Source organism: Saimiri boliviensis, chromosome 2 (genome assembly GCF_048565385.1).
Source record: "Saimiri boliviensis isolate mSaiBol1 chromosome 2, mSaiBol1.pri, whole genome shotgun sequence".
Taxonomy (NCBI): domain Eukaryota; kingdom Metazoa; phylum Chordata; class Mammalia; order Primates; family Cebidae; genus Saimiri; species Saimiri boliviensis.
The window spans coordinates 83,503,082-83,521,684 of NC_133450.1; the positions used below are offsets into that span (position 1 = coordinate 83,503,082).

Sequence of the window (18,603 nt, forward strand, 5' to 3'; positions counted from 1 at the left end):
GGGGGGGGCTTCTCCCATGCTGTTCTCAAGATGGTGAAATATGATGGTTTTATAAGGGTCTCTTCCCCCTTCACTCTCTCCTGACATCTTGTGAAGAAGGTACTTGCTTCTTCTTTGCCTTCCACCATGATGATAAGTTTTCTGAGGCCTCCCCAGCCAGGCAGAACTGTGAGTCCATTAAACCTCTTTCCTTTATAAATTACCCAGATTGGGTTTTTTTTTTTTTTCCGAGTCTGAGTCTGTCTCCCAGGCTGGAGCGCAGTGGCATCATCTCCCTTCACTGCAACCTCCGCCTCCCAGGTTCAAGTGATTCTCCTGCCTCAGCCTCCTGAGTAGCTGGGATTACAGGCATACGCCACCATGCCTGGATAATATTTGTATTTTTAGTAGAGATGGGGTTTCATCATGTTGGCCAGGCTGGTCTCGAACTCCTAACCTCAAGTGATCCTACAACCTCGCCTCCCAAAGTGCTGGGATTACAGGCGTGAGCCACCGCGCCCGGCATCGGGTACCTCTTTGCAGCCCTGTGAGAATGGACTAATATAGACTCCATTCCAGGAGATGACAAATAGCAAAAGGCAAAAGGATACTCCCTTCTTGCCTTTTTTCTCCCCAACTTTTATGTCTTTACGTTTCCTCTCATCAACTGCTTTCTTAACATTGTGGTGACTAATGATTAAAGAAGAAAAAAAGGACGAGGTGAAAAAACACTTTACAGTACTTTCCCCGCCCCCCCTCACCACTCCAATCCCGAATTGTGAAATTCATTATTTTACTGATCCTCTTATTTGTGCAGTAGAGCTGCGAGGTAAGGGTGAGCCTTTCTGGAGAGCAAGGACTATCCAATACCAGGAACCTCAGAGTCCTTCCTCAAACCATTATCTTAGAGCTATCTGATCACCGTGGTCACCATACACGCAGTCCACTAATGTCAACCACAGCAGCACAGGAGGGGTGAGGGGCGAGAGGTGGTCTCTGTTTAATTTCGAGGAAGCGTCCAGGGAACCACCATCCAGACACCCTTCCTCCACTGGCTCCTCGAGGTTCTCCCGGCGCCTCCCCTCCTAGCTTCGGGCCCATCTGCCGAGTAAGGTCCAGGGCGCCCCCTCGTCCGCTTAACCTGACCCCACCAACTTTTCAACCAATACCATATACTCTCAGACTTCATCTCGGCCAGCTCCCTCCACCCCAGTCCTGGAGACTTACCAAGCGGGTGAAGCCACTCCTCTCCGGCGGCTGTAGCTCCGGCACCCCAACACCGGACCTGGCGCGGCGCCCTAGTCGCGCCTGCGCGCGCTCAGGCCGCGCGCCTGCGCACTTCCCGTGCGCCGCGGACGCGGACACACCCCTGCATCTGGAGCCAATCACGGTGCTGGGGATTTAAATCTCCCTGCCACGCTGGCGGAGAGCCTGGGAATTCACCAGTTCACCGGATAGATTTCAGTCCTGCCCAAGGCTGGGAGGTGTTCATCCAATAAACATTTACTGAGGGCAAACCGTGTGCCAGGCACTGTGCCAGATGAACGCTGAGGAAAAGAAAGCGAATAGAATGCTTTCTCTGCCCTTCAGCGCCTTTCAATCTGTCTAGACTAAGATATAGATACGTAAACAAATTATAGTGGATGGAATACAGTGCATAGTACATAGAAAATCCGAGGCGTCTTTGGCTGATAATAAACAAAGCGTTTCATTCTTAGGGGTGTCTGGAAGGGTTCCCAGAGGAAGTGACTTGAGTCATTAAGGATAAGTAGGAGTTTCCCGGAAATCCGGCAGAGAAGGAGCTAGAGTTGCCCAGGTTCTGGGGAACAACTTGTGTCAAGAACATTTTGGAAATTTCTAGTAGTGTATCCTTGTTAGAGGCTTAGTGCTAATAGTACATCCCAAGTGTAGAGGGAAGAAAACTTTAAAGGCCAACAATGGCTAGATTTTGGAAGGTCTTGGAATTTTGGACCACTTTGTACTATGGGCACTGACAGCTATTGAAGGGTTTTAAGCAGATGGGTGATTATTGTAAACCATTTACTGCAGGAACCTTTCCACGCACCTCTAAGAATAAAACAAAGTGCTGGAAATCAAGAAAAGAAAGTGCTTCAAAAGGAAGTAGTCTATTCCTAAGGAGCACGAAGCCTGAGAAATGTTTAAATTTCGTAACAGAGGTCACTGATTATCTCAGTGAAAGCTGTTTGGTGGAATGCTGGGGTTGAAAAAACAACTTAATAGTTTGGAAATGGGGAAGATGTAGAGATGGGGACAGGCTGTAGAACACTTTTGGAAGGGTTGACCTTGACAGGGAGGAAGGAAAGAGGATGATGAAGGATCAAGATTTTTTGTCTTTGTTTATTGGATTTCTTTTTTTTTTTTTTTTTTTTTTGAGACAGAGTCTTGCTCTGCCGCCAGGCGCCAGGCTGGAGGGAAGTGCCGGGATCTCGGCTCACTGCAATCTCCGCCTCCCGGGTTCAAGCACTTCTCCTGCCTCAGCCTCCCAACTAGTTGGGACTACAGGCACACACCACCACGCCCAGCTAATTTTTGTATTTTTAGTAGAGACGGGGTTTCACCATGTTGGCCAAGATGGTCTTGATCTCTTTTTTTTTTTTTTTTTTTTGAGACGGAGTTTCGCTCTTGTTACCCAGGCTGGAGTGCAATGGCGCGATTTCGGCTCACCGCAACCTCCGCCTCCTGGGTTCAGGCAATTCTCCTGCCTCAGCCTCCTGAGTAGCTGGGATTACAGGCATGTGCCACCATGCCCAGCTACTTTTTTGTATTTTTAGTAGAGACGGGGTTTCACCATGTTGACCAGGATGGTCTCGATCTCTTGACCTCGTGATCCACCCGCCTCGGCCTCCCAAAGTGCTGGGATTACAGGCTTGAGCCACCGTGCCCGGCCAATTTTTTGTATCTTTAGTAGAGACGGGGTTTCACCATGTTGACCAGAATGGTCTCGATCTCTTGACCTCGTGATCCACCCGCCTCGGCCTCCCAAAGTGCTGGGATTACAGGCTTGAGCCACCGCGCCCAGCTTTTTTTTTTTTGAGATGGAGTTTTCGCTCTTGTTACCCAGGCTGGAGTGCAATGGCACGATCTTGGCTCACTGCAACCTCCGCCTCCTGGGTTCAAGCAATTCTCCTGCCTCAGCCTCCTGAGTAGCTGGGATTACAGGTACAAGTCACCATGCCCAGCTAATTTTTTGTATTTTTAGTAGAGATGGGGTTTCACCATGTTGACCAGGATGGTCTCAATCTCTCGACCTCGTGATCCACCCGCCTCGGCCTCCCAAAGTGCTGGGATTACAGGCTTGAGCCACCGCGCCCAGCCGGTCTTGATCTCTTGATCTCGTGATCTGCCCGCCTCGGCCTCCCAAAGTGCTGGGATTAAAGGCGTGAGTCATCGAGCCCGGGTGTTTTTTGGATTTTTGTTAGAATTAAGACAGGAGAAACTTAAGCACTGTAGGGAAGATTCAACTGAGAAATAATGTTTGAATAAAGGAAGAGAAGGGATAGTCAGTAGGCAAAGTTCTTGAAAGGGTAAGAATAGCAACAGTTTAGAGGCTATTCAAAGCACTGGTGAGAGGAGTGGTTTTGGAAGAAGGGAGGGTGGGAGAAAGAGAGAGAGAGAAGATACTTCCCCAATTATGAGAGGAGGAATGTGTATGTTTGTATGTTTAGTAAAAGGAAGTTAAAGTTCTCATTTGATGACATGTTTTCTCTGTGAAGTTGGAGATAGGGTCATCTGACAGAAAAGGAGATAGAACTGGGAGTTTAAAGGAAAGTTGAGGAGATTTGGAATATTGTAGAAAGTAATACAAGAAATACAGAAAAACATTGTAGGATTTGTAAGCAATATTGAGGGCATTTTTAATATGGGCAAAAATGAACTCACAATTTTCTGCCCTCCTGTGTAGCTTTCTCAAGCAGTAGTCACTTTTCAAGGGCAGAGGTGGAGAAAATGCATAGTTGAGTTCATTTAGGGTTGGGATGGTCATTGATATAATTCCATGGTTCTCAACCAGGGACAATTTTGTCCTCCAGGGGATATTTAGCAATGTCTGTAATGACAGGGAAATGGGGGGTGGATATTACTAGCATCTTGTCCAGCAATACTGCTACATACAAACACACACACACAGAGAGAGAGACATACACAGAGACAGAGACAGGGTCTTGCTCAGACTGGAGGGCAGTGGTGTGATGTTGGCTCACTGCAACTTCTACCTCTGCAGCTCAGATCCTCCCAGCTCAGCCTCCCAAGTAGCTGGGACTACAGGAGTGCACCACCGCACCCGGCTAACTTTCATATTTTTTGTAGAGACGAGGTTTCACCATGTCATCTAGGCTGGTCTCAAACTCCTGGACTCAAGCGATCTGTCTGCCTTGACCCCCCAAAGTTCTAGGATTACATATGAGAGCCAGCACTCCTGATCTGCTGCTAAATATCTTATAATGCACACAACACCCTTGACAACAAAAAAGTATATGTTCCAAAACGTCAGTAATCCCAAAGTTGACAAACCCTCAAGTAGCTTACCTTAACACTCACCAATATCTGACTGTGGTCTTCTAAAGAATTTTCCTTGAACGATGGGCCAGTGTTTACAGGGTAAAATAGTTCTTCCATTGCATGCCTTTGAAGGAGAATAAAATGAACAGCATACCACAGCCCTTGAGTGTTTCAAGGACTTGTGATGTCACAAACACAGAACTGGAAGTTTCCTAAACCTCTAGAAGCAAATCTGGATTTACATAGAGATTAATGTAACCACTCACTTTTATTTGAGGCATTGACGGTCTGGTTAAACAGAGATGTTATAATCTCAATAATATAAGAGGGAAACTTCACATAATGATCAACCTTAATGTCATTTCCTTTATCTGACTAGTCTCAGTCACCAAAATTATGGCTCTGAGGGAAGGGGTATGGGCTAAGTTTAATAATAAATATAGGTGGCCGGGCACGGTGGCTCACACCTGTAATCCCAGGACTTTGGGAGGCCGGGGCGGGCAGATCACTTGAGGTCAGGAATTTGAGACCAGCCTGGCCAACATGGCGAAACCCCGTCTCTACTAAAAATACAAAAATTGTCTGGACATGGTGGTGCATGTCTGTAATTCCAGCTACTTGAGAGGCTGAGGCAGGAGAACTGCTTGAACCCAGAAGGCAGAAGTTGCAGAGAACCAAGACAGTGCCACTGCACTCCAGCCTGGATGACAGAGCGAGACTTTGTCTCAAAAATAACAATAATAATAACAAATGTAGGCTGGGCACAGTGGGTGACACCTGTAATCCAGCACTTTGGAAGACTGGTGGATCACTTGAGCCCAGGAGTTTGAGACTAGCCTAGGCAAGATGGTGAAACCCGTCTCTACTTAAAATATATATATATTATATATATATATATATAAATACCTCAGGCATGAGTAAGAGTAAAACCAGTTGCCAGGGGCAGTGGCTCAAACCTGTAATCCTGGCACTTTGGAAGCCCGAGATGGGTGGATCACCTGAGGTCAGGAGTTCAAGACAAGCCTGGCCATCATGGTGAAACTCCAGCTTTATTAAAAAAAAAAAAAAAAAAAAAAAAAAAAACACACACACACACATAAAGAATAAAACCAGTTATAATGGAATGTCTGCTCTGTGATAGGCAGCATTCATAGATAAAACACTTGACCTATGTTATTTAATTTTAGCAACACCCTGAGAGATAACATTATCCTAATCTTAGGGTTTTTTGTTTTTTGTTTTTTTTTTGAGACTGAGTCGCAATCTGTTGCTAGGCTGGAGTATAGTGGCGTCATTTCGGCTCACTGCAACCTCTGCCTCCCGGGTTCAAGAGATTCTTCTGCCTCAGGCTCCTGAATAGCTGGGGCTACAGGCGCCCGCTACCACATCCGGGTTTTTTTTTTTTTTTTTTTTTTTTTTTTGAGTAGAGAAGTGGTTTCACCATGTTGGCCAAGATGGTCTCGATTTCCTGACCCACCCGCCTCGGCCTCACAAAGCGTTGGGATTACAGGCATGAGCCACTGTGCCTGGCCCGACATTATCCTAATTTTAACTCAAGATCTTGAGGTTCCAAGAAATTTTTTTTTTTTTTTTTTTTTTTTTGAGACGGAGTTTCGCTCTTGTTACCCAGGCTGGAGTGCAATGGCGCGATCTCGGCTCACCGCAACCTCCGCCTCCTGGGTTCAGGCAATTCTCCAGACTCAGCCTCCTGAGTAGCTGGGATTACAGGCACGCACCACCATGCCCAGCTAATTTTTTGTATTTTTAGTAGAGACGGGGTTTCACCATGTTGACCAGGATGGTCTCGATCTCTTGACCTTGTGATCCACCTGCCTCGGCCTCCCAAAGTGCTGGGATTACAGGCTTGAGCCACCGCGCCCGGCCTGAAAAATTTTAATTTACCCAAAGTCGTAAATTATTAGTAGCTCGTCCAATATCTGAAACTCGGGCAGGTCTGTCCTAAAAGCTCTTGCCATCTCCCATTAAATTTTAGTAAATTTTACAAGGAAGGAGTGATTTCCAGATTTAGCCTTAACAGTTGCCACTGACTAAAGGAAATGGCGGAACACCAAGGAAGGAGCTAGAGGGAGGCCGGGAAAGAACAAGGAGAAATAAGGAAAATGAAAAAGGGACCAGGAAGACTGTTGGTAGCGTCCAACGCTGCGGACCGACTCTCCTGCAAGTTGGCCTGCCTTTGTTCTTACTCCATTCTTTTTGAGAAAAACCTCTTCCTGTGTGTCCGTTGTTCGCTCTCTTGTGTTCAAATAAAGCTAGATTATTGAGAACGGCGGCAGGCAAAGGAAAAAAAAAAAGAGCGTGACGGCCTTGCTGTGCGCCTGCGCGCTGGCGGCGGCTGTGGCGGGGCCCGGCGGGGAGCGGGTCCGGAGCAGGCTCCCGGACCCAAAACTGAAGGGGGAGTCTGGGTCGTCAGGGAGCTCCCTCGCCTGGCGCTCGGCGGCCCGATGGAGTAAGAGGGCTTGGCTGTGAATGTGAGTATCGATGGGCCGGCCTGCATTGAGCGTATTGGAGCGCAAGGCTCCTGGTGGTCTGCCCCTCAGGGAGGTTGTGGGGCTGCAGGACCCGGCCGGCTTTCTGCTCCGGCGGGCTGCGGCGCAGCTGTAACCCGGTGGTCCGCGCTCCCAGAGCCGACGCGGGATTACAGGCAGGCGGTGCTGCTGGCTTCGGGGTACGGATTTTCGTGGGGGCGTTCCAGCTCTGCTCCCAGCCCCAGGAGGAAACGTGGCTCCAAAGCTTTGACCTGTAGGGGAAGCTGCTGACCTCCTTCGGTCCTCGGTTGGGCAGGGAGTCCAAAGACCCTGGTGCTTAGAGCCCATAGTCTCAGGCCCGGGACACATTTCAACCTCCTGCGACTGACAACCTTCGTTTCTTTTCCTCCTTTCGTTTCTCTCCTTGTGTGATGCATCTTAATAGCAACTAATTATGGAGCGGTTCTGTGTTTAGTTAATATTTACTCAGAATCTCCATTTATAGTTAAGGAGAGGAAACGCTTTACACCCTCCTCCCCTTTCAGTTTGTTGTTTAATCATCTTTGAGAGTTAAGATTTGTTGAGAAGTTTGAGATATCCATGGCTTTTAGCAACTTGAGACTGCCATTCTAGGTAAGGGAAGTTCTCTTGCTTGGCAAACAAGTGCTGTATCCACCGTAATGGTTTATATCCACTCTATTCAAACCACAAATAACTTTTGAGTACTTACTAAGAGCTTAGTACTGTTGTAAATCCCATGGGAAACCTTAAAATTTGCTTTAAGGGCCGGGAGCGGTGACTCACGCCTGCGATCTTTGGGAGGCCTAGGCGGGTGGATCACGAGGTCAAGGAGTTGAAGACCAGCCTGACCAAGACGGTGAAACCCCGTCTGTACTAAAAATACAAAAAATTAGCCGGGCGTGGTGGTGGGCGCCTGTAATCCCAGTACTCTGGAGGCTGACGCAGAGAATCGGTTGAACCCCGGGAAGCGGAGGTTGCAGTGAGTCGAGACTGCGCCACTGCACTCCATCCTGGGCGAGAGAGCGAGACTCAGTCTCAAAAAAAAAAAAAAAAAAAAAATTTGTTTTTTGTTTTAAGCCCCGTTCTCAAGTTTGGTCTTCAATGAAATAAGGGACGACAATATTCAGATACAACTAGAATTTATTTAGTATCTACTACACATTTGCCAAATACATTTAGGTGTGTCATAAAAATATTAACGAGAGCCGGGCGTGGTGGCTCAAGCCTGTAATCCCAGCACTTTGGGAGGCCGAGGCGGGTGGATCACGAGGTCGAGAGATCGAGACCATCCTGGTCAACATGGTGAAACCCCGTCTCTACTAAAAGTGCAAAAAATTAGCTGGGCATGGTGGCGCGTGCCTGTAATCCCAGCTACTCAGGAGGCTGAGGCAGGAGAATTGCCTGAGCCCAGGAGGCGGAGGTTGCGGTGAGCCGAGATCGCGCCATTGCACTCCAGCCTGGGTAACAAGGGTGAAACTCCGTCTCAAAAAAAAAAAAAAAAAAAAAAAAAATATTAACGAGATATTGTAATGGAAAGTAGGTTTTTGCAGCATTTCAAATGAGATCGCAGGGTTTCTGCTGGTGATTTGCTCAAGCTAAACTAGCTATAGTAAGTGGTGAAATTCACTTTGTACGATTCCAAAGCACGTCTTTTTCCAAGCAAACTGCATTACAGTTATAGTTTCTAGAGTTAACTTTTTTTTTTTTTTTTTTTCCCGGAGACTAGTCTTGCGCTGTCGTCCAGGCCAGAGTGCAGTGGGGCAAACCCTGCTCACTGCAACGTTCGCCTCCTTGATTCAAGCGATTCTCCTGCCTCAGCCTCCTGAGTAGCTGGGATTACAGGCACCTACCACCACGCCCGGCAAATTTTTGTATTTTATTAGAGACACTGTTTCATCATGCTGGCCAGACTGGTCTCGAACTCCTGACCTCAGGTGATGCGCCCACCTCAGCTTCCGAAAGTGCTGAAATTACAGGCTTGAGCCACCTCGCCCAGCCTGGATCGTTTTGATTAAAAGGAAGATACTAAGCCGGGCGCGGTGGCTCAAGCCTGTAATCCCAGCACTTTGGGAGGCCGAGGCGGGTGGATCACGAGGTCAAGAGATCGAGACCATGCTGGTCAACATGGTGAAACCCTGTCTCTACTAAAAATACAAAAAATTAGCTGGGCATCGTGGCGCATGCCTGTAATCCCAGCTACTCAGGAGGCTGAGGCAGGAGAATTGCCTGAACCCAGGAGGCAGAGGTTGCAGTGAGCCGAGATCGTGCCTTTGCACTCCAGCCTGGGTAACAAGAGCGAAACTCCGTCTCAAAAAAAAAAAAAAAAAAAAAAAAAGGAAGATACTAAAAAGGCCGTAGATTTCATCTGATTTTTATATCTCTTGAATTCTCTTTTAATCTAGAACAGTTACCTTTTCCCCTCTCTTTCCCTCGCTACCCCCTCCACGTGAATTGTTGAAAGGACCTGGTCAGTTATCTAGATTTGTCCCTGATTGGTTTCTGGTGATAGCATTTCACTTGTTACTACAAACTGGAAGTTAGAGCAGAGCACTTGATATGATTCAGGTGAAACTATGAATAGTGATTATTGTACATTTAGATTAGAACACATGTAGTTTGAAGGCTGCTCTACAAGAGTAGAAAGGAATAATGGTAGATGTTAGATGACTTGGTTCTGGGACCAGGAATGGGTTAGTGAGAAGTCTATGCATTGTGTTTTGTAATAGGAGAATCTTGGAGAGTTCAGGATTCATCTGTGTACCCAATGAATAAGAGCACTGAGGCAGACAAGTTACATCTGAATGCTCTACTTGGACCTCTAGCATGTGAAATCACTAGTGGAAGCACTATAGTCCGGTGTGTGTGCATGTGTGTGTGTATTTGTGTGCCTGCATGTATTAATCTGAAAGAAACTATCAAGAAGTTCCCAGGTGTTCATCAGTAAAGGATTGGTTAAATAAATGTATCCATGTGCTAGAAAGAATGAGCCAGCTCTATATGTGCTAATATTGAGTGACCTCCGATATAGTGAGAAAGAAAAGGTGCAAAAGGTGTGCATTTTGCAACCACTGTGGTTTTATAAAAATGTATGTATTGCATATACAGTTGGTCCTCCATATCCATCCATGGGATCTGCATTCATGGATTCAACTAACTTTGGATGGATAGTATTTGGGGGAAAATTTTTTCACGAAGCTCTGAAAAGGAAAACTTGAATTTGCTACCTGCTGAGTACAGACTACATTGCATCCACAGAAATGAAGTTATGTGTAGGCATTGTAGTAGGTCTTGTATGTAACGTAGAGATGATTTAAAGTATACAGAAGATATGTGTAGGTTGCATGCGTATATTATGCCATTTCACATATGGGTCTTTAGTATTCTCAGATTTTGGTATTGAGGGGGATTCTGGAACCAGTTTGCCATGGATAGCAAGGGACAACTGTATGTGCATAGAATATCCTCTGTGGAGTACAGTCAAAATCATAGAGGCAGAAAGTAGAGTGGTTGCTAGGGGTTGGGGAAGGGGGAAATGAAGAGTTATTGTTTAACAGATATAAAGTTTCAATTACGCAAGATGAAAATAGTTATGGAGATGGATGGTACTGATGTACATTATGAATGTATTTAATACCACTAAACTATAGTTAAATGTTTAAGAGGGGAAATTTTATATTATATATTTTAATGCAAAAATATTGAAAAATATCTCCAGAAAACAAACTTCCAAGAGTGGCTGGAATTGTTGGTGGCTAGGAAACAGAAGGGACTGGTAATCATGTTCCCTAAAAGCTTTTTTTTTTTTTTGAGACAGAGTCTTGCTCAGTCATCTAGGCTGAAGTGCAGTGGCATGATCATGGCTCACTGCACCTTCAAACTCCTGGGCCCTAGGAATCCTCTTCCTGCCTCAGCCTTCTTAGTAGCTGGGACTATAGGTGCATTCCACCATACCCAACTAATTAAGAAAAAAAAAAATTTTTTTTTTTTTTTTGGCTGGACATGGTGGCTCAAGCCTGTAATCCCAGCACTTTGGGAGGCTAAGGCTAGCGCATCATGAGGTCAGGAGTTCAAGACTAGCAAGAACAACATGGGCCAGGCGCGGTGGCTCACGCCTGTAATCCTGGCACTTTGGGAGGCCGAGGTGGGTGGATCACCTGAGGTCAGGAGTTGAAGACTAGCCTGACCATCATGGTGAAACCCCATCTTAAAAAAAAAAAAAAAGGCCGGGCGCGGTGGCTCAAGCCTGTAATCCCAGCACTTTGGGAGGCCGAGGCGGGTGGATCACGAGGTCGAGAGATCGAGACCATCCTGGTCAACATGGTGAAACCCCGTCTCTACTAAAAATACAAAAAATTAGCTGGGCATGGTGGCACGTGCCTGTAATCCCAGCTACTCAGGAGGCTGAGGCAGGAGAATTACCTGAACCCAGGAGGCGGAGGTTGCGGTGAGCTGAGATCGCGCCATTGCACTACAGCCTGGATAACAAGAGAGAAACTCCGTCTCAAAAAAAAAAAAAAAAAGAACAACATGGTGAAACCTGGTCTCCACTAAAAATACAAAAATTAGCTAGGCATGGTGGCACACGCCTGTAATTCCAGCTACTCAGGAGGCTGAGGCAGGAGAATTGCTTGAACCCGGGAGGCAGAGGTTGTAGTGAGCCCAGATTATGTCACTGCACTCCAGCCTGGGCAACAGAGACTCCTGGGACTACAGGTGTGCACCACTAAACCTGGCTAATTTTTTGCATTTTAGTATTGTATTTGTATTTTTTGTATTTTTGTATTTGGCCTATTCTTGACGTTTAACGCCTAAATATTTTAATGTCTCTAATAAAAAACATTTTCCCACACAATCCTAATATAATTACAGTGAACAATAAGTAATTCCTGTATATTGTCTAATACTCAATTCTTATTAAAATTTCTCCAGATTGATCATTTTTTAAAAAAACTTTTAAAATCCAGTTTCTAATCAACGGCCACAGATTTAATTTGCTTTTTATATCTAGCCAAGTCTCTTTTAATCTAGAACAGTTACCTTTTTCCATCTCTTTGCCTCGATACTCCCTCCACATGCCTTGTTGAAAGGACCTGGTCAGTTATCTAGATTTGTCTCTGATTGGTTTCTGGTGATATAATTTCACTTGTTACCACAAACTGGAAGTTAGAGCGGACCACTTGTTATGATTCAGGTGAAACACTTTAGGGACGATATCATAGGCCATGTAGTGTACTAAAGCTTTCCAACTATTATTGGTGCTGGGATCCATTAGTGAGTTCAGATGGTGAATCTGAGTTCTCCCTTGTTAAATTAATGTCTCTGTTTGAAACCAGCTGTAAGTCCTTTTGTACCTTTTACGTTTTGAAACCACTAGCATTAGTTCTATTCAAAATAGAAGTGATTACTTTTATTTATTTATTTATTTATTTATTTATTTATTTATTTTCCCGAGACAGAGTTTTTGTTCTTGTTACCCAGGCTGGAGTGCAATGGCGCGATCTTGGCTCACCGCAACCTCCGCCTCCTGGGTTCTGGCAATTCTCCTGCCTTAGCCTCCTGAGTAGCTGGGATTACAGGCACAAGTCACCATGCCCAGCTAATTTTTTGTATTTGTAGTAGAGACAGGGTTTCACCATGTTGACCAGGATGGTCTCGATCTCTTGACCTCGTGATCCACCCACCTTGGCTTCCCAAAGTGCTGGGGTTACAGGCTTGAGCCACTGCGCCCGGCCCGTGATTACTTTTAAAAACAAAGCTCACTGCAAGAATTTTTTTTTTAAGTGAATCCGTGTCAACTATTCCCTTTTTATAAAGGGTGATTTTGAAGTTTGGAGAGGTTAAGATTTACTCAAGGTAGTAGTCCTATGAAGTATTTTTGTCTAATTCCAACGTCCGTGCTTTTTCACCCTGCTTTACAAGCTAGTATATAAATGTAAAATAGTACTACTGTAGTAGTTACATTACTTGTATCTTCTTTGTAGCTTTTTAGATAGATAATCAGTGTCTAATAAGATAATTTCAGAATATCAGTAAACCAGATTAGAGCTATGTAGTGTAATAGTCTATAATTAGCCATTCTGAAAGTTTAAAAATATGTGAAAATCATCTCTCTTGATTTCTAGAGTTTCAAAAAGTATCAAACCTGGAACGAATCATAGCAGTCTTGATTTGTATGCCTAAAGTCTTCTAGGTTTAAAAAAAAAAAAAAGGACTAGTTAAATATATGAGTGTGTGTGTGTGTGTGTTTTTTTTTTTAGGGTTGTTTGTTTTTTTTTCCATTTTTTAATGGAAATAGAGATGGAGGTCTTGCTATATTGCCCAGGCTACTCTCAAATTCTTGGGCTCAAACAGTCCTTCTGCCTTAGTCTCCCTTGTAGCTAGGATTACAGAAACATGCCACGATGGCTTGCTGGTTTAATTTCAAAAACACTGATGTGTATTGCTTAAATTTTTGGAAAGTACAGAGAAGGATTTTCAGTGAAAAGTAAATCCATCCCTGACCCTCATGCCCTCAGTTCTTTTGCCAGAGACCATGTCTGTTAGCAGTTTCACTGGAATCCCTCTAGAGATATTCTACATGAGTGCATATCATGAGGATAAATTCTGACATCCATATATATAAGCACCTTAGCAGTATAACCTAAAATAATATTATTGAAGGTTATACTACAGTTTTTATTTTTATTTCTGATACAAACATCTTTGTTAATTTGTATTCATTTATACAACAAATACTGAATACCTAATATATACCTAGATGACATCATCTAGGTAATGGAAATAAAACAATGAACAAGAAGGCATTCTTGCCGGGCGCGGTGGCTCAAGCCTGTAATCCCAGCACTTTGGGAGGCCGAGGCGGGTGGATCACGAGGTCGAGAGATCGAGACCATCCTGGTCAACATGGTGAAACCCTGTCTCTACTAAAAGTGCAAAAAATTAGCTGGGCATGGTGGCGCATGCCTGTAATCCCAGCTACTCAGGAGGCTGAGGCAGGAGAATTGCCTGACCCCGGGAGGCGGAGGTTGCGGTGAGCCGAGATCGCGCCATTGCACTCCAGCCTGGGTAACAAGGGCGAAACTCCGTCTCAAAAAAAAAAAAAAAAGAAGGCATTCTTGCTAGCCATCATGGAGCTTGCAGTCTGTTGGCAGAGGCAGACATTAAGTGAATACTTATACTAATAATATAGCAAAGATTTGGTGAGTAAAGTATTTTGTGTAAAATGCTTCATGTGGGTTTACTAATTCATTTCATTACATAGGCATGATTGAATAGATTTATTAATTTATTCCTCACAATAGCCCCCTATGGCATTGATGCTAATATCATAATTCTTTTCTAGATATAGACACTGAGGCACAGAAAGATTAAATTGCTGAAGACCACACAGCTAGTGATTAATAGAACTGGGTTTCCTCTTTTTTTTTCTTTTTTTTTTTTTTTTTTTTTGAGACGGAGTTTTGCTCTTGTTACCCAGGCTGGAGTGCAATGGCGCAATCTCGGCTCAGCGCAACCTCCGCCTCCTGGGTTCAGGCAATTCTCCTGCTTCAGCCTCCTGAGTAGCTGGGATTACAGGCACGCATCACCATGCCCAGCTGATTTTTTTGTATTTTTAGTAGAGACGGGGTTTCACCATGTTGACCAGGATGGTCTCGATTTCTTGACCTTGTGATCCACCCGTCTCGGCCTCCCAAAGTGCTGGGATTACAGGCTTGAGCCACCGCGTCCAGCCCCTTTTTTTTTTTTTTCAAACAGGAAAAAAAAAAAAAAAAAAATCACTGTCATCCACGCTGAAGTGCACACTGCAACCTCCACCTCCCAGGTTCAAGCGATTCTCCTGCCTCAACCTCCCAAGTAGCTGGGATTACAGGGGTGTGCTACCACGCCTGGCTAATTTTTTTTTTTTTTTTTTTTTTTGAGACAGAGTTTCTCTCTTGTTGCCCAGGCTGGAGTGCAGTGGCACAACCTTGGCTCACTGCAACCTCTGTCTTCTAGGTTCAAGTGATTTTCCTGCCTCAGCCTTCTGAGTAGCTGGAATTACATACACCCACCACCATGCCTGACTAATTTTTTTGTATTTTTAGTAGAGATGGGGTTTCGCCATGTTGGCCAGGCTGGTCTCAAACTCCCAACCTCAAGTGATCTGCCTGCCCTGGCCTCCCAAAGTCCTGGGATTACAGATGTGAGCCACCATGCCCAGCCGTCTATATTTATTATTAAACTTAGCCCATATCCATTTCCTCAGAGCCATAATTTTAGTGACTGAGACTAGTCAGATAAAGGAAATGACATTAAGGTTGATCATTATGTGAAATGTTCCTCTTATATTATTGAGATTATAACATCTCTGTTTAACCACACCTTCAATGCCTCAAAAGTGCCTGGCCTATTCATGGTATTTTTTTATCAACAATATCACATACTTGTCTATATAAGTCTGATTTTATAGTAGTCACATTTATAGTTTTCTTCTAATATAATCATGTCTGAGCATTTATATGTTGATATACATGTTATTTTATAACTCACTTTAATTTTTCATTTTTGTTATAATTAGCACATTATATTGATATTTAAAATTTTACAAGTGTAAGTAAGTTACAGTAGCTCTGCAGGTTCATCCATGTTCCTACAGAGGGCATGAACTCATCATTTTCATGGCTGTATATTATTCCACAGTGTATATGTACCACATTTTCCCTGTCCAGTCTATCATCGATGGGCATTTGGGTTGGTTCCAAGTCTTTTTCTTTTTCTTAATTTACTTTATTTTAGGTGTATACTATATCTGACATTTCTCCCCATGTTATCCCTCCCCACCCTCCCATCCCTCCCCATCCCCCATTGTCTCTCCCCTATGCCCCCACAACTGTCCCTTGTGTGTGATGCTCCTCTCCCTGAGTCCACATGTTCTCATTGGGTATAAAATATATATATATATATATTTTTTTTTTTTTTTTTTTTTTTTTTTGAGACGGAGTTTTGCTCTTGTTACCCAGGCTGGAGTGCAATGGCGCGATCTCGGCTCACCGCAACCTCCGCCTCCTGGGTTCAGGCAATTCTCCTACCTCAGCCTCCTGAGTAGCTGGGATTACAGGCACGCGCCACCATGCCCAGCTAATTTTTTGTATTTTAGTAGAGACGGAGTTTCACCATGTTGACCTGGATGGTCTCGATCTCTTGACCTCGTGATCCACCCGCCTCGGCCTCCCAAAGTGCTGGGATTACAGGCTTGAGCCACCGCGCCCGGCTAAGGGTATAAAATATCTTTAAAGAAAAAATGGTGCTGGTGCAGTGGCTCATGCCTGTAGTCCTAGCACTTTGGGAGGCTGGGGCAGGCAGATCACGAGGTCAGGAGATCAAGACCATCCTGGCTAACATGGTGAAACTCTGACTGTACTAAAAATATGAAAAATTAGCTGGGCATGGTGGTATGTACCTCTAGTCCCAGCTACTCAGAAGGCTGAGGCAGAAGAATCGCTTGAACCCAGGAGGCAGCGGTTGCAGTGAGCACAGATCATGCCACTGCGCTCCAGCCTGGGTGACAGAGTGAGATTCCATCTCCCTGCCCCCCCCCCCCAAAAAAAAAAGAAAAGAAAAGAAATAGAAAAAGTTGTGTGGTGTCAACTGGGGAAGCTGGTTGATAAGAGCACTGGGGATTGTTACAATAATCTTCCTATTTTTATGTATGAATGAAAATTTCCAAAGTGAAATGTTTTAGGAAAAAACAGATGGGTCTGATGTGATTGAGAATTACCGCTTTACAGTATGCCCCAGAAATAGCTACAATTGGGATAAGTGTTATGAAGAAGGGACAGGGTTTCAGAAGAGCAGTGCACAGTGAGAGGTATGCTGTAGCCTGGGAGATGAGGGAGTGCTTTCCTAGGCAACTGACATTTGGACTGAGATTTGAAGGATGAGTAGTTAACTAGATGAAAAGGAGTAAGAGTCTTCCAAGGAGAGGCACCAGCATATGAAAAAGCCGTAAGGTGGGAAGAGAGTGAGTGGTAGGTGGGAAGTACTGAAAATGACATTTTGTCTGGATCACCGAGATCTACGAAAAAGTAGCTCAAACCTACGTAATAGACATTAGCAAGGGTTGTGTCAAGTGAGTCTTGTAAGACCTTTTATTTTTTTTTAAAGACAGGGTTTCACCGTGTTAGCCAGGATGGTCTTGATCTCCTGACCTCATGATCCACCCGCCTTGGTCTCCCAAAGTGCTGGGATTATAGGTGTGAGCCACTGCTCCCAGCCTGTAAGACCTTTTAAATATGTTGATTTATATCTTTCATAATTAGATGCCTCTGAAGGCCTTTTAATAGTGAGAAACAAAGGCATAAAACATAAGCATGTATGAGAATGGCTTTTTCTGTGTCTGACTGAGTGTGTATATTTGGATGGAGGCATTGTAAAATTGAAGTAGGCTAGAATGTCTGAGCCACCTTACAGAGAACAATTGCCATTCATAAGTCACCTAGATCCCAGCAGACTTTGCCACTAAACTTAGGGCCTCCTACTCCATCACATGATTGAGGATATATCTTCTTTAATCAGTCTGACCTGCTTGAGCATTGCCTGGAGCCATTCAAACAGGCTGGTGGCTCTCAAAAGTGTAAACCTGGGAGTCCTGTTCTGGTCATCTGCTGAGTAAGCTTCTCCTTCCCAACTCTCCCCTAGATAACAACCATTACATCTGGACAGAAATACATAATACCAGTAAAATCTACTGGAGAGTTACAAGAAACCAAGCAGATTCTAGAGGGAAATTAACACAAGAATGGGACTACTTAGAGTAATTTCCCATTTTCATGGCTTCTAACTTTAGGGCAGGCCCTGATCTCAGTCATGTAGGGTGCTTAAAATTCCAATAGTAGTAAACTTTAGTCTTCGTGGCCTGAAGAACCAGAAGATAAAGCTCAAGGCACCTAAAGCTGTTGGAAAGTAAGAGAAGAATCCTGGAAAGTAAGAGAAGAATCCTGGAAAGCAGAGAGAGAAGTATCAAGCTCTGTGAATAAACTCTTCCCAAGTCTTGTAAGACTGTTGAATTATACATATGTGGAGCAGACTCCAAAGAAGCCCAGCTAAGGATGAAATAACTGAATTGAGATTTCATCTGCTGCCTAAGAGACAGAGTTTGTAGTTTAAGTCAACCAAGTTAGATATTACTGAAACAAAAATAAAAACAAAAATCAATACCTCATTTCTACTGAAAATACAAAAAAATTAGCCAGGCATGATGGCGGGTGCCTGTAATCCCAGCTACTTGGGAGGCTGAGGCAGGGTAATCGGTTGAACCTGGGAGGCAGAGGTTGCAGCGAGCTGAGTTGGCACCACTGCACTCCAGCCTGGGCAACAGAGCAAGACTGCCTCAAACAAAAAACAAAAAATAGAGAAAGAATATAGACATTGTCAGATAATTCATAGCTAGCAGATCTGAATTATAAGAAATGCTAAACGTATTTCAGGCTGTAGGGAAATGATACCAGATGAAAAGTTGAATCTTCAGAAAAGAATGAGGGTTAGAACTTGTAAATACCTGGATCGATAGTTTAAGAGTTTTTTTTTTTTTATTTCCTAAAAATGACTATAGCGCAAAAAA

General features: G+C 44.3%; 2 protein-coding genes across 9 annotated transcripts in view; one reads left to right on the top strand and one right to left on the bottom strand.

Moving 5' to 3' along the window:
- SNAP23 (synaptosome associated protein 23) overlaps positions 1-1,318 on the bottom strand; it is a 45,214-nt gene extending 43,896 nt beyond the window's left edge. Inside the window, exon 1 of one of the 2 annotated variants that reach the window (XM_074393800.1) lies at positions 1,207-1,318. The gene's annotated coding sequence lies outside the window, so the exon portion shown is untranslated. The remainder of the gene's footprint in view (positions 1-1,206) is intronic. The other variant, XM_039468877.2, reaches the window with a different exon arrangement.
- A 5,523-nt stretch (positions 1,319-6,841) lies between these two features.
- ZNF106 (zinc finger protein 106) overlaps positions 6,842-18,603 on the top strand; it is a 98,607-nt gene continuing 86,845 nt past the window's right edge. For 5 of the 7 annotated variants that reach the window (XR_012516281.1, XR_012516282.1, XM_003928960.3 and 2 more), the window contains exon 1: positions 6,842-6,986. The gene's annotated coding sequence lies outside the window, so the exon portion shown is untranslated. The remainder of the gene's footprint in view (positions 6,987-18,603) is intronic. The other 2 variants (XM_010339587.3, XM_039468843.2) reach the window with 1 other exon arrangement.